The sequence below is a fragment of the Pipistrellus kuhlii genome, unplaced genomic scaffold (assembly GCF_014108245.1).
Source record: "Pipistrellus kuhlii isolate mPipKuh1 unplaced genomic scaffold, mPipKuh1.p scaffold_m20_p_88, whole genome shotgun sequence".
Taxonomy (NCBI): Eukaryota; Metazoa; Chordata; class Mammalia; order Chiroptera; family Vespertilionidae; genus Pipistrellus; species Pipistrellus kuhlii.
Genome location: NW_023425593.1, coordinates 865,288 through 875,000, shown reverse-complemented (window position 1 = coordinate 875,000; position 9,713 = coordinate 865,288). Strand labels below are relative to the sequence as shown.

Below are 9,713 nucleotides of genomic sequence, written 5' to 3'. Positions count from 1 at the left end.
CGCAAACGAGACAATCACCACCACCTTTCATTACGCCCATTCTACCCCACCAAGGTGCCTCAAAGATGATTCACACTGAGAGGGACTTTTATTCCGTTTCAAAACCAATTTTCTCCTATTACCGTCTAAAATGAGAGAGAGAGGGAGGGAGGGAGGGAGGGAGAGAGGGAGGGAGGGAGGGAGAGAGAGGGAGGGAGAGAGAGAGATATGGAGAGAGAGAGAGAGAGAGGGGCCGGATGGGGAGGGGGGTGGCTCTCCCCCGCCCCCCGCCTCGCCAGCTTAAAAGCCGCAGCATCCACTCCCTGTCGGTGTCCGGTGATGGTAAAGACGCCATCACCACCAGGCAGGAATCACGCCGTTTAAAAGGAAAAGAGTGGCCGAAGCTGGTTTGGCTCAGTGGATAGAGCATCAGCCTGGGGACTGAAGGGTCCCAGGTTCGATTCCGGTCAAGGGCATGTACCTTGGTTGCAGGCACATCCCTGGTGGGGGGTGTGCAGGAGGCAGCTGATCGATGACTCTCATTGATGTTTCCAACTATCTCTCTCCCTTCCTCTCTGTAAAACATCAATAAAATATATATTAAAAAGATTTCTTTTTTAAGGGAGAGAGTGGGCTTATCCCAGAGACTAAAGCCCTTCCCTGCAGGCCCAGGCGCTCCTCGGGGACTTGGGACGTGAGTGGGCGGGGAGCAGCCTGAAGGGCCCGCAGGACCCCCTGACCCGTGGGCACCCTCTGGGCTCAGACCCCAGGCCGTCCGAACCCGCTTCCGCACGGGCCTCCCCATCCCGCTCCGGGAGCTCCTCCCGTCCACTCACTGCCTGCGTTTTCTGCAGACGCACACCGCTGTCCCGCCCGCAGCCACACCATGTGACACCCCCTCCTGCGCCCCCTGGCACCCTCTCACGCACACCATGCGGTCCACGGACACACACCCTCTCACGCACACCATGCAGTCCACGGACACACACCCTCTCACGCACACCATGTGGTCCACGGACACACACCCTCTCGGGCACACACACAGTCCACGGACACACACCCTCTCGAGAACACACACAGTCCACGGACACACACCCTCTCGCGCACACACACAGTCCATGGACACACACCCTCTCACACACACACACACACACAGTCCACAGACACACACCCTCTCACGCACACCATGCAGTCCACGGACACACACCCTCTCGCACACACACATGCAGTCCACGGACACACACCCTCTCGGGCACACACACAGTCCACGGACACACACCCTCTCGCGCACACACACAGTCCACAGACACACACCCTCTCGTGAACACACACAGTCCACGGACACACACCCTCTCGCACACACACATGCAGTCCACAGACACACATCCTCTCGAGAACACACACAGTCCACAGACACACACCCTCTCGCGAACACACACAGTCCACGGACACACACCCTCACGCACACACACATGCAGTCCACGGACACACACCCTCTCACGCACACCATGCAGTCCATGGACACACAGTCGTGTGCACCCCTGGGGGTAAGAGGCCTGTGCGCCCCCCTCTCCCCGCACACAGCCCGCCTCTCCCCACTCCAGCCCAGTGCAGGGTCCACGTCTGCCCCCTGACGCAGGGGCTGGGGGGGAGACCTGGGGAAGGCAGCTGGCTGCAGGCCCGGCCTCGCCCTCCACACACAGGGAACGCCTGCCGGGCGCCCACAGCAGCGGCTGGCGAGCGCCCTCTCACCCCTGGCTCCTCTGCTGCCCGCAGCCGGGCAGGCCTGGGCCGGAGAAGAGGGAGCCCGCGGCCTCGTGCCCGAGAAAGCTGGCTGGAGCCCCCCAGCCAGTGCCACTGTGACCCCGGGAACGGTGCCCTCTGACACCGTCCCCAGGGCCATGCATCCCAGCATGCTTTGCAGCTGAATCCCAGGCGGGCAGTTCAGTCGTTGGCAGGGGCGGGCAGCGAGGCCCTGCCTGCAGAGGCTCTTACGGCGATGCCCAGGCCGTCTGGGAGCCGGAAGGTCACCTGCCCCAACGTGGCCACAGGATTCCCCTGAGGCCTCGGCGGGCCTGTCCGGAGCAGCCGCCTGACTCACCCCTGACTCCGGAGTCCCGGCAGGCGGTGCGCTGCCCCCGAGTCTTCACTCCGAGAGGCGATGTCTCCACAGCCCGTCCCCTACCTCCCCGTGCGTCCTCCTGTGCCCCTGGCTGGGCAGGCCCGCCGTGTGCTTCCACCCACCCGTCAGCTCCGTACACGACGAGATCCCTCCTCACCCTCACGGCCGGCCTTCACGCCCCACGGCTGCCTCTGCCCCCTCCTAAGCCTCCCTCCAGCCTGGCCGCCTCACCCTCCAACCCCTCCGGTGCCGGTCCCTCGGCCTCAGCTCTGCCACCGACCACGTTAGCGCCCCCTCCGCCTCACGGCGGCCACGCCGAGCTGAAGCGGCCGATTCTCACGTCTGTCTCTCTCCACCAGACTCTGAGTTTCTCAGGGGCAAGGACCAAGCCTGACTTGTTTCTTTCTTCCCGGGGCTTGGCAAAGAGTAACCATTTAATAAACAGGCGCTGACGGGAAGGCTGGACTCATGAATCGGTTATTGTCGGAGGGAGCCTGAGGCCCAGTGAAGCCACGTGCTCTGCACAAGGTTGCACAGTGAGCAGCGAGCATCGAACAGAGCCGGGCGGAGCCTGACCTCCCCCTGCCCTGCTGCTGAGCATCACCCACCTGCAGAAAGCCAGAGCCCCCACCCGAACCAGTGCCCCCACCCGAACCAGTGCCCCCACCCGAACCAGTGCCCCCACCAGAACCAGTGCCCCCACCCGAACCAGTGCCCCAGCCAGAGGCCCTCCCGGGAGTGCCCCCGCTCATTCTGAAGCCCTATCTGTGAATCAGGTGTTTATAAGCACAAGGTCTTTTGTGACTGTAATAATTAAAAAACGGGGGAGGGAGGGGGAAATAAAAGCCTCACTGATTAGAATGCGTTGGCACTGGCTGACGTGGGGGCTGGTAAGACTCCTTATCTCGGCGGCACCCTAGGAAGAGGTCCCCTCCACAGATAACGCCCCCAGCTGCGGATGGGCCCTTTCCGAGTGGAGGATTCAGATAAAGGAAATGTGCCGGGGGAGGGGAGAGGGGAGGAACTTTCCCGTCCGAGGAGGAAGTGAGTCTGTGCTGCTCTCCTGGCAGAACAATGCCTGGGAGAAGGCACCGAAAGGCTGGCTTCGTTTTTATTAAGAGGATGGGGAATTGGGGCCTTTGGCCCTGGCTGCCTGTCATCTCCCCTGCCTGCCTGGCTGCAGGGGGCTTTAGGGACCCCCTCCCCCCGCCGCTCTGCCAGGGGGCAGGGGGCAACTCGAAACAGCAATAGTCACAGGAGGACTAAGAACAGCGGTGAGCAGGCCCCAAGCCTGCCCGGTGCCTCCTGCCATACCTCACTCCCGGCAGCCCTTCGGGCTCTGCCTCCAGCCCCAGTGTACAGATTAGGGGTGGTCACAGAGGGGGCGAGATCTGCACGGGTCCCACGCTGTTAGGTGGCAGGGATGAGGTGTCTGCTCCCCCCCCCGCCCCCATACAGCCCCACATCCTAGTGGGCTGGGCAGGAAGGAGCAGAAGCAAAGGCCTGCTGCCCCCAGTGCCCACATCTGTGCCAGGAGGGGCTAGAGCACATGTGTCAAACACAAGGCCCTCGGGCCAAATCCGTCCCGCCAGGCCTTGCAATGTGGCCCGCACCGCGCTGTCATCACTGCACTCCGCTGCGTTTCCATCACAATGACAGTTTATGACTGTTCAGTAAACCATTCGGCCCGCGATTTAGGCTGGATTTTAGATTTTGGCCCCTTCTCTGATTGAGTTCGACACCCCTAGGCTAGAGTCACAGAGAGGAAGGGGGGGAGGGAGGAAGGCCGCTCACCCATAAACACTCCCAGAGAACAGCTGTGGGCTGGCACTGGGCAGAGCCCTGCTGAGATGGAGCAACGTCAGCCCCTGACCGCCTCATTCCCCACTTCTTCAGGCAGCAAACACCCCCTGGGCGTCTTTTGGGGGCCAGCCCTGTGCCACACACACAAAAGGGGTTCTAGATGCAATCCCCAAGGGATGTTGAATCTTGAGTGGGGATGAGGCAGAAAGCTAGGAGAAGGAAAACCTATACGGGTGTCCTGCCAAATGGGAACATGCAGCCAGAACGGCTTCTCTCCCCCACATCTAGCCCGCTCACATGGGCTTCCGGCCTCTCCTCGGCCTCCAGCATTTCCCTGAAGCGGGAGGGGCCCCGCCTGGGCTGGGCTGGCCTGGAGCGGGCAGCACGTGCGTCTGTGGCTCCACAGCAGGTGAGGCTGACCCAGGAAGGTCACGGACTGTTCTCCTTCCAGGCCCCCCCCTCCCCCCCCCGCCAGGCGTTGTCCACTATGGACTCAGTGGCTCCACTCAAGGCCTAAGACTGGCTGTGGCTGGGAGGGGAAGGTCATGCCAGGCCCCTCCCAGCATCCCGTGAGACTCGACGCTGAGAGAGGAAGGCTGACCCAGAGGCCTCAGAGCGGCACCTGCCAGGCAGTGGCCAACTCCGGGGTCCTGCGCGGCTGAGTGCCCTTGAGGCCCACTCTGTCTGGCCCTCTCCGAGCCCCCGTCTCCCTCACCAAATCTCACTGTGGAGTGGGCCGGCAGATGGTAAGAGGGCCTTCCAGCTTGGGTACGGGCGTGCTACCATCTGGTTTTCACACACAATCCCGTGCACTAGCTTCCATGCAAGACCCAGCACTCGGTCCTCGGTCCATCGGCACACAAGGGAGGTCCCAGATGCAGACCGTCCTAGAGGGATTCCGAATCCTGAGGGGGCGAGACAGGAGCTGGAGAAGCCCAGCCGGTCACATAAAGTGCTGGGTAGACAGTCAGGGCTCTGCGCTCCCTAAAAATATATTCCCTAGAGCTTTACAACCTTTTTAAAATATATATTGTTATTGATCTGGGGGGGTGGGAGGGAGAGGGAGAGATAGAAACATCAATGATGAGAGAGAATCATTGATCGGCTGCCTCCTGCATCTGGAGATCAAGCCCGCAACCCAGGCATATGCCCCTGACTGGGAATCGATCTGTGACCTCTGGTTCACAGGTCAATGCTCAACCACTGGGCCTCACGACCTTCATGGAAAGGGGATAGATACTCCCCAGTTCCCACCCCCAGCCCCTTGCTGTACCTGAAGCCTCATTCTCCTCCACCCTGGCTTGGCACAGACCTGCCCAGAGCAGGGAAGGATCTGGAGTGGTGGCAGGAGGCCCGAGGCCCAGGCCAGGGCGGTGAAGAAGCACCGGGCTGGGAGCTGGGACAGCTGGGGTCAGATTCTGGCTACGTGGCCCTCAGTCGGTCCCCACTACCCTGAGCCAGGCCAGCGTGTAGCCTCAAAAGGCATCGAGGGGCAGGATTTGCCTGCCCTTGGCTGGACCAGAAGGGTGGAGGGACCCTTGCCCAGGAGGCCACAGGGAAACCGAGTGAAGAGCCAGTCCCTCCCCCAAACAGGAAGATGCACGGTCTGCCTCTTCCTCTCCTGTCTCCAGCCCCGTCTCTCCCTCCACCTGCCTCCCTGTCCTCCTCCGCCTTTCTCACTGTCGCCTTTCTCGCTCCCTTCCTGACCCCACGTGCTCCCTACCCCTACCCCCACTCTGTCTCTCAGCCAGGCAGCCGAGAAGCCCTCCCCCACCCCAGTTCCAAGCCCAAGGCCTTCCAGGGGACCCTGTTAATAATTAAATGTTAATCTAAAAAGCAATTTGAGCTGCAGCTAGGCAGATCTGGTTAGAGATTACATTAGCATGGAGGAGGCGAGGGTAATTTTCTGTAACCCTTCTCCTGATCTCCCAGCCCGGAATCTTCGAGTCACACCGGCTCTGCTGATTAAACAGGCGCGGGGCTTGGCCGGGGATAAGGGGCCTGTGGAAAGCGATTATTCCGCACTGCCATGGGGCCGCAGCAGCAGAGGGATTTCCACTCTCTTAAAGGCTGGGGTGGAGGGGGGCAGTGCCCTCTCCAACTGGAGGCCGCATCCACTGCCCAGATTGCTGCTGCTCTCACCCCCGCGGCCGGAGATTTCTCTCAAAGGCGAGTCTGGCCACGGAGCACCCCTGGCTCCCTCCGGTCCTGGGACAGAAACGCCCGGGAGACTCCCCTCCATTTGGTCCTCACTCACTGTTCCTAGCACCTCATTGGTCCAGCCCTGGGCGAGGCCCTGGAGCCACAGATGCTGGTTGTTATGGGCTGCAGGGAAGACCAAAGCTTGAACCGACAACCAGGAACTCTGGGCAGCGGGCAGCAGAGTCCGGGGGTGGCAACAACCAGGAACTCTGGGCAGCGGGCAGCAGAGTCCGGGGGCGGCATCCCTCAGGACTCACCTCACCACCACCTGCTGGCTCGGCCCTCACAGTCCCTTCCGCCTGCAAGCCCTTCCACGTTCCTTCCCCTTGGAATTCTACTCTCCTTGAAAGTGAGGTCCAGGCCCCTCGAGGGCTTCTCTGGGACACACGGGGTGCCTAATAAATGTGCCATGGGCAATGGAAGGAATGGGGCTCCTGCGTGGCTTTCCCCAGCCTCCTCCGTGGGTTCACGGTGCTCAGTAGGCCCTCAGGAAACCAGCTGGCGAAGGGAAGGGAAGAGAAGGTGAGAGGCTGGCCCGGGAGGCAGAGCAAGCCGGGCTCAGGAAGTGTCCAGGGAGCACGGAGCCGCCACCTGGGGGTGGCCGTCTGCTCAGGCCCTTCAGCACCACGGCCAGCTCCCAGCGCCGGGGAGGAAGGGGCGGGGCCGAGCCCGGAGTGTAGTGACGTCAGTCGCCATGAGAACTAACCTGATGCAGCTGCCCTGGGCAGCACTCCAACCTCTGGCGAGGGAAAGGACACATAAAGCAACTACTGTGTGCTGGGGTGTGCGAGAGGCCAAGGCAGTGACAGATCTGACGGGGAAGGGAGGGGCCACAGGGGCAATGACAAGGCCGGATAACAAGCCATAATGGGGCCACCCGAACTTCCCCGGGGGGTGTCAGGACGAAAGCACAGCCCTGCTGCTTCATAAGGGTGCCAGGGTGTGTCCAGTCGCCTGAACTTCCTCTCTTAACTAAACCCCAGCTTTGTCCCTTAACCCTGTGACCCTGAGCAAAGCCCTCATCTCTCAGCCTCAGTTTCCTCCTTACCACGAATCAGTACACATGAAGGCCAGGGTCACCGTAGTTACTCCCTCAGGGGCAGCCATTGCTAAGGTTTCTGATTCTCATCCACAGGCAGGTAGGAAGGAAACAGCAGGAGAAGACGGCGGGGGAGGGCGTCCCAAGCACAGGCGAGTGTGTGGAGACGTGAAAGACACTGTGAGTGCAGAGCTTGAGGCGGCCGCCGGAGAAGATACCTCTTAGTGAGCCACTGACAACACGCCCTCGGAGTGAGGCCAGGCAGAGCCACCGGGCAGAGGGACCCCCACCTCAAGGCGAGAGGCAAACCGCTTCCTGTGGACGAGTGCTGGTCCAGGCAGGAGGCTCAGAGAAGGTCCCGGTGGGGGGGGGGGGAGGTGGAGAGGGGAGCGGGTGGGGAGGTGGGGGAGGAAGGCTGGAGGACAAGAAGGCCCAGAGGTGCTGACATCCAGGAGCTGAGGGAAGCAGGAGCTGTTTTGGGAGGTGTGGGTCGGATCTGTCTAGCCAGCCTCCAGCAGGTCATGTCAGTGACTCTTCCACAGGAGAGCCCTGTCCTGACCATGTGCCCTGTCAGCTCCCCGCTCCCACGGCCCCTGAACACCCCCACCCACCGTGGCCAGGGTGGAGCTGACTGCCTGTCCACTCAGAGCTCCCACACTGGCTTCTGTGGCATTTCTAGCAATACCCTGCGTGACCCTCTGCCGACCCCTCCCCGCCCTGGCCCTGCCCTGGCCGCCCTGCTCAGTGCACGGCTTCCCTTCTGCCCTCCAGCGGCCGATTGACCCGCGGTCTCTGGTCTCATCCCAGGGCCTTTGCATCTGTGCTAAAACATTATTTCCACCCAGAAATTCTACAACAGTGCTCTCCAGCGAAAATGAATACATTTTCTGGTGCCCACAGAGAAATTACTTTTCATCTACTTTACCTAACCCAGTATATCCAAGATAGTGTCCACTTCAACATGTGATCAATAGTAAAAAAGTACTAGTACGATATTTTTCACTTTCTTTTTTCATATCAAATCTTTGAGGTCTGGAGTGGATTTCCCACGTACAGGGCATCTCGGTTCAGACCGGCAGCACTGACACGTGTGTCAGCGCCGTCTCCTCGTTCAGCCTCAGCTCCCACACCACCTCCCCCGGAGGCCTCACCCTGGCCACCGTCCCATCACCGCTGTCCTTCCTTCCCGGCCATCGCCACGTGAACCCATCTCACTGCTGAATGAGTTAGCATCTGTCTCTCCCGCACACACTCTCCTGTTTGGACACGGGCACACAGCAGGCACCCAGGGTGGGCAGTTGGCAGAGGATGGGGATAGAGGTGGCAGCCCAGGGCCCTTGTCAACCTGCTCAGTCCAAATCCTGCTCTCGGTACTGAGACACAGAGACCAGTGTGTGTGTGTGTGTGTGTACACATGTGCGGGGGGACGACACACACACAGACACATGCATCCACACAAAGATCCCCACCCCTCCCCCATTTACAAAAGCGGGCCCAGAAGATGGGCCTCTTTTGAAAATCAGCCTGGCGCAGAGAAACGGCTGTGACAGCACAAAGCCGAGATTGGATCGGCGACGGGCCGACTGCCTGGTGACGGTTACAAATGATCTGATGTGGAAAAGACGGATCAGATGTGTGCGAACAACGGCTGCCGAGCCCCACATGCCAGACAATGGGGCCCGGGCAGGCAGGTGGCTCCCAGCAGCTCCAGCCAGAACATGCCGATGGACGCGGGGCCAAGGACAGGCTCAGCATGGGGCGGGCCCTTCCTCAGGGCCAGGCCATGTCCATGCAGCAACGCACGCATGTGCGCCTCCGTGATCGGGAGGGTCGTGTGTGCAGGGAGAAACCAGACGCTCCCTGATGCCGGCACCTGGGAAGAGCGTCCCGCCATGAGAGCCGTGCTCAGCTCCGGGCAGTGGATGACGGCTGTTTTTCTGCATCGGACCGGTCATTTCCAAAAACCACGAGGAGACTGTTACTTTTGTAAAGAAAGGAAAAAACAAACAAAAACCTTCTCCTTCCTTCGTGTACCCCAATGCCCTTGCTTTTGCTCTCTGAGCCTCAGGAGGGCGGGTAGGAGGGAGCCATGCCCTCTGCCGTTCACAGCTCAGAATGGCCACTGGAACTGGCCCCTCCCCTACCCCCAAGGGTGGAGCGGGGTTTGAACCTCTGAGTGTGCAGTTCCCAGGCTCTCAACCAACTTCTTCTGAACGTCACCTTACCGCGTGCGACCCTCTGCACAGGCTGCTGGAGGAGCTGAGTCCGGAGACGTAGCCTGCCCAGGAGATGCAGCAGCGAGGGGCCTGTCTCCTCTCAGTGAGCCCCACTCCCTGCTGGGCTCCTCCCCTCTCTGGTCATCTGCCTTGGGGTCTCTTCCCCGCATGTCACTGCACAGTTCACCGCCTCAACCCAACCAACCCCTCCACACATCCGGAACACCCGGACCCCAGCGAACCGCGTGGTGTGGTCGACACAGAGGTGAATGGGCAGAGGGACAGGTTGGCAGGAAGTGGGCAAAGCCTCCTCAGAGGCCCCTGTCACACGCCAGTGGGCAGGGCCTGGGAG

General features: G+C 61.0%; 1 protein-coding gene across 1 annotated transcript in view; it reads right to left on the bottom strand.

Moving 5' to 3' along the window:
* The window catches only part of FAM222A (family with sequence similarity 222 member A), a 54,411-nt gene that overhangs the window by 26,168 nt on the left and 18,530 nt on the right, over window positions 1-9,713 (bottom strand). The window lies entirely within an intron of this gene.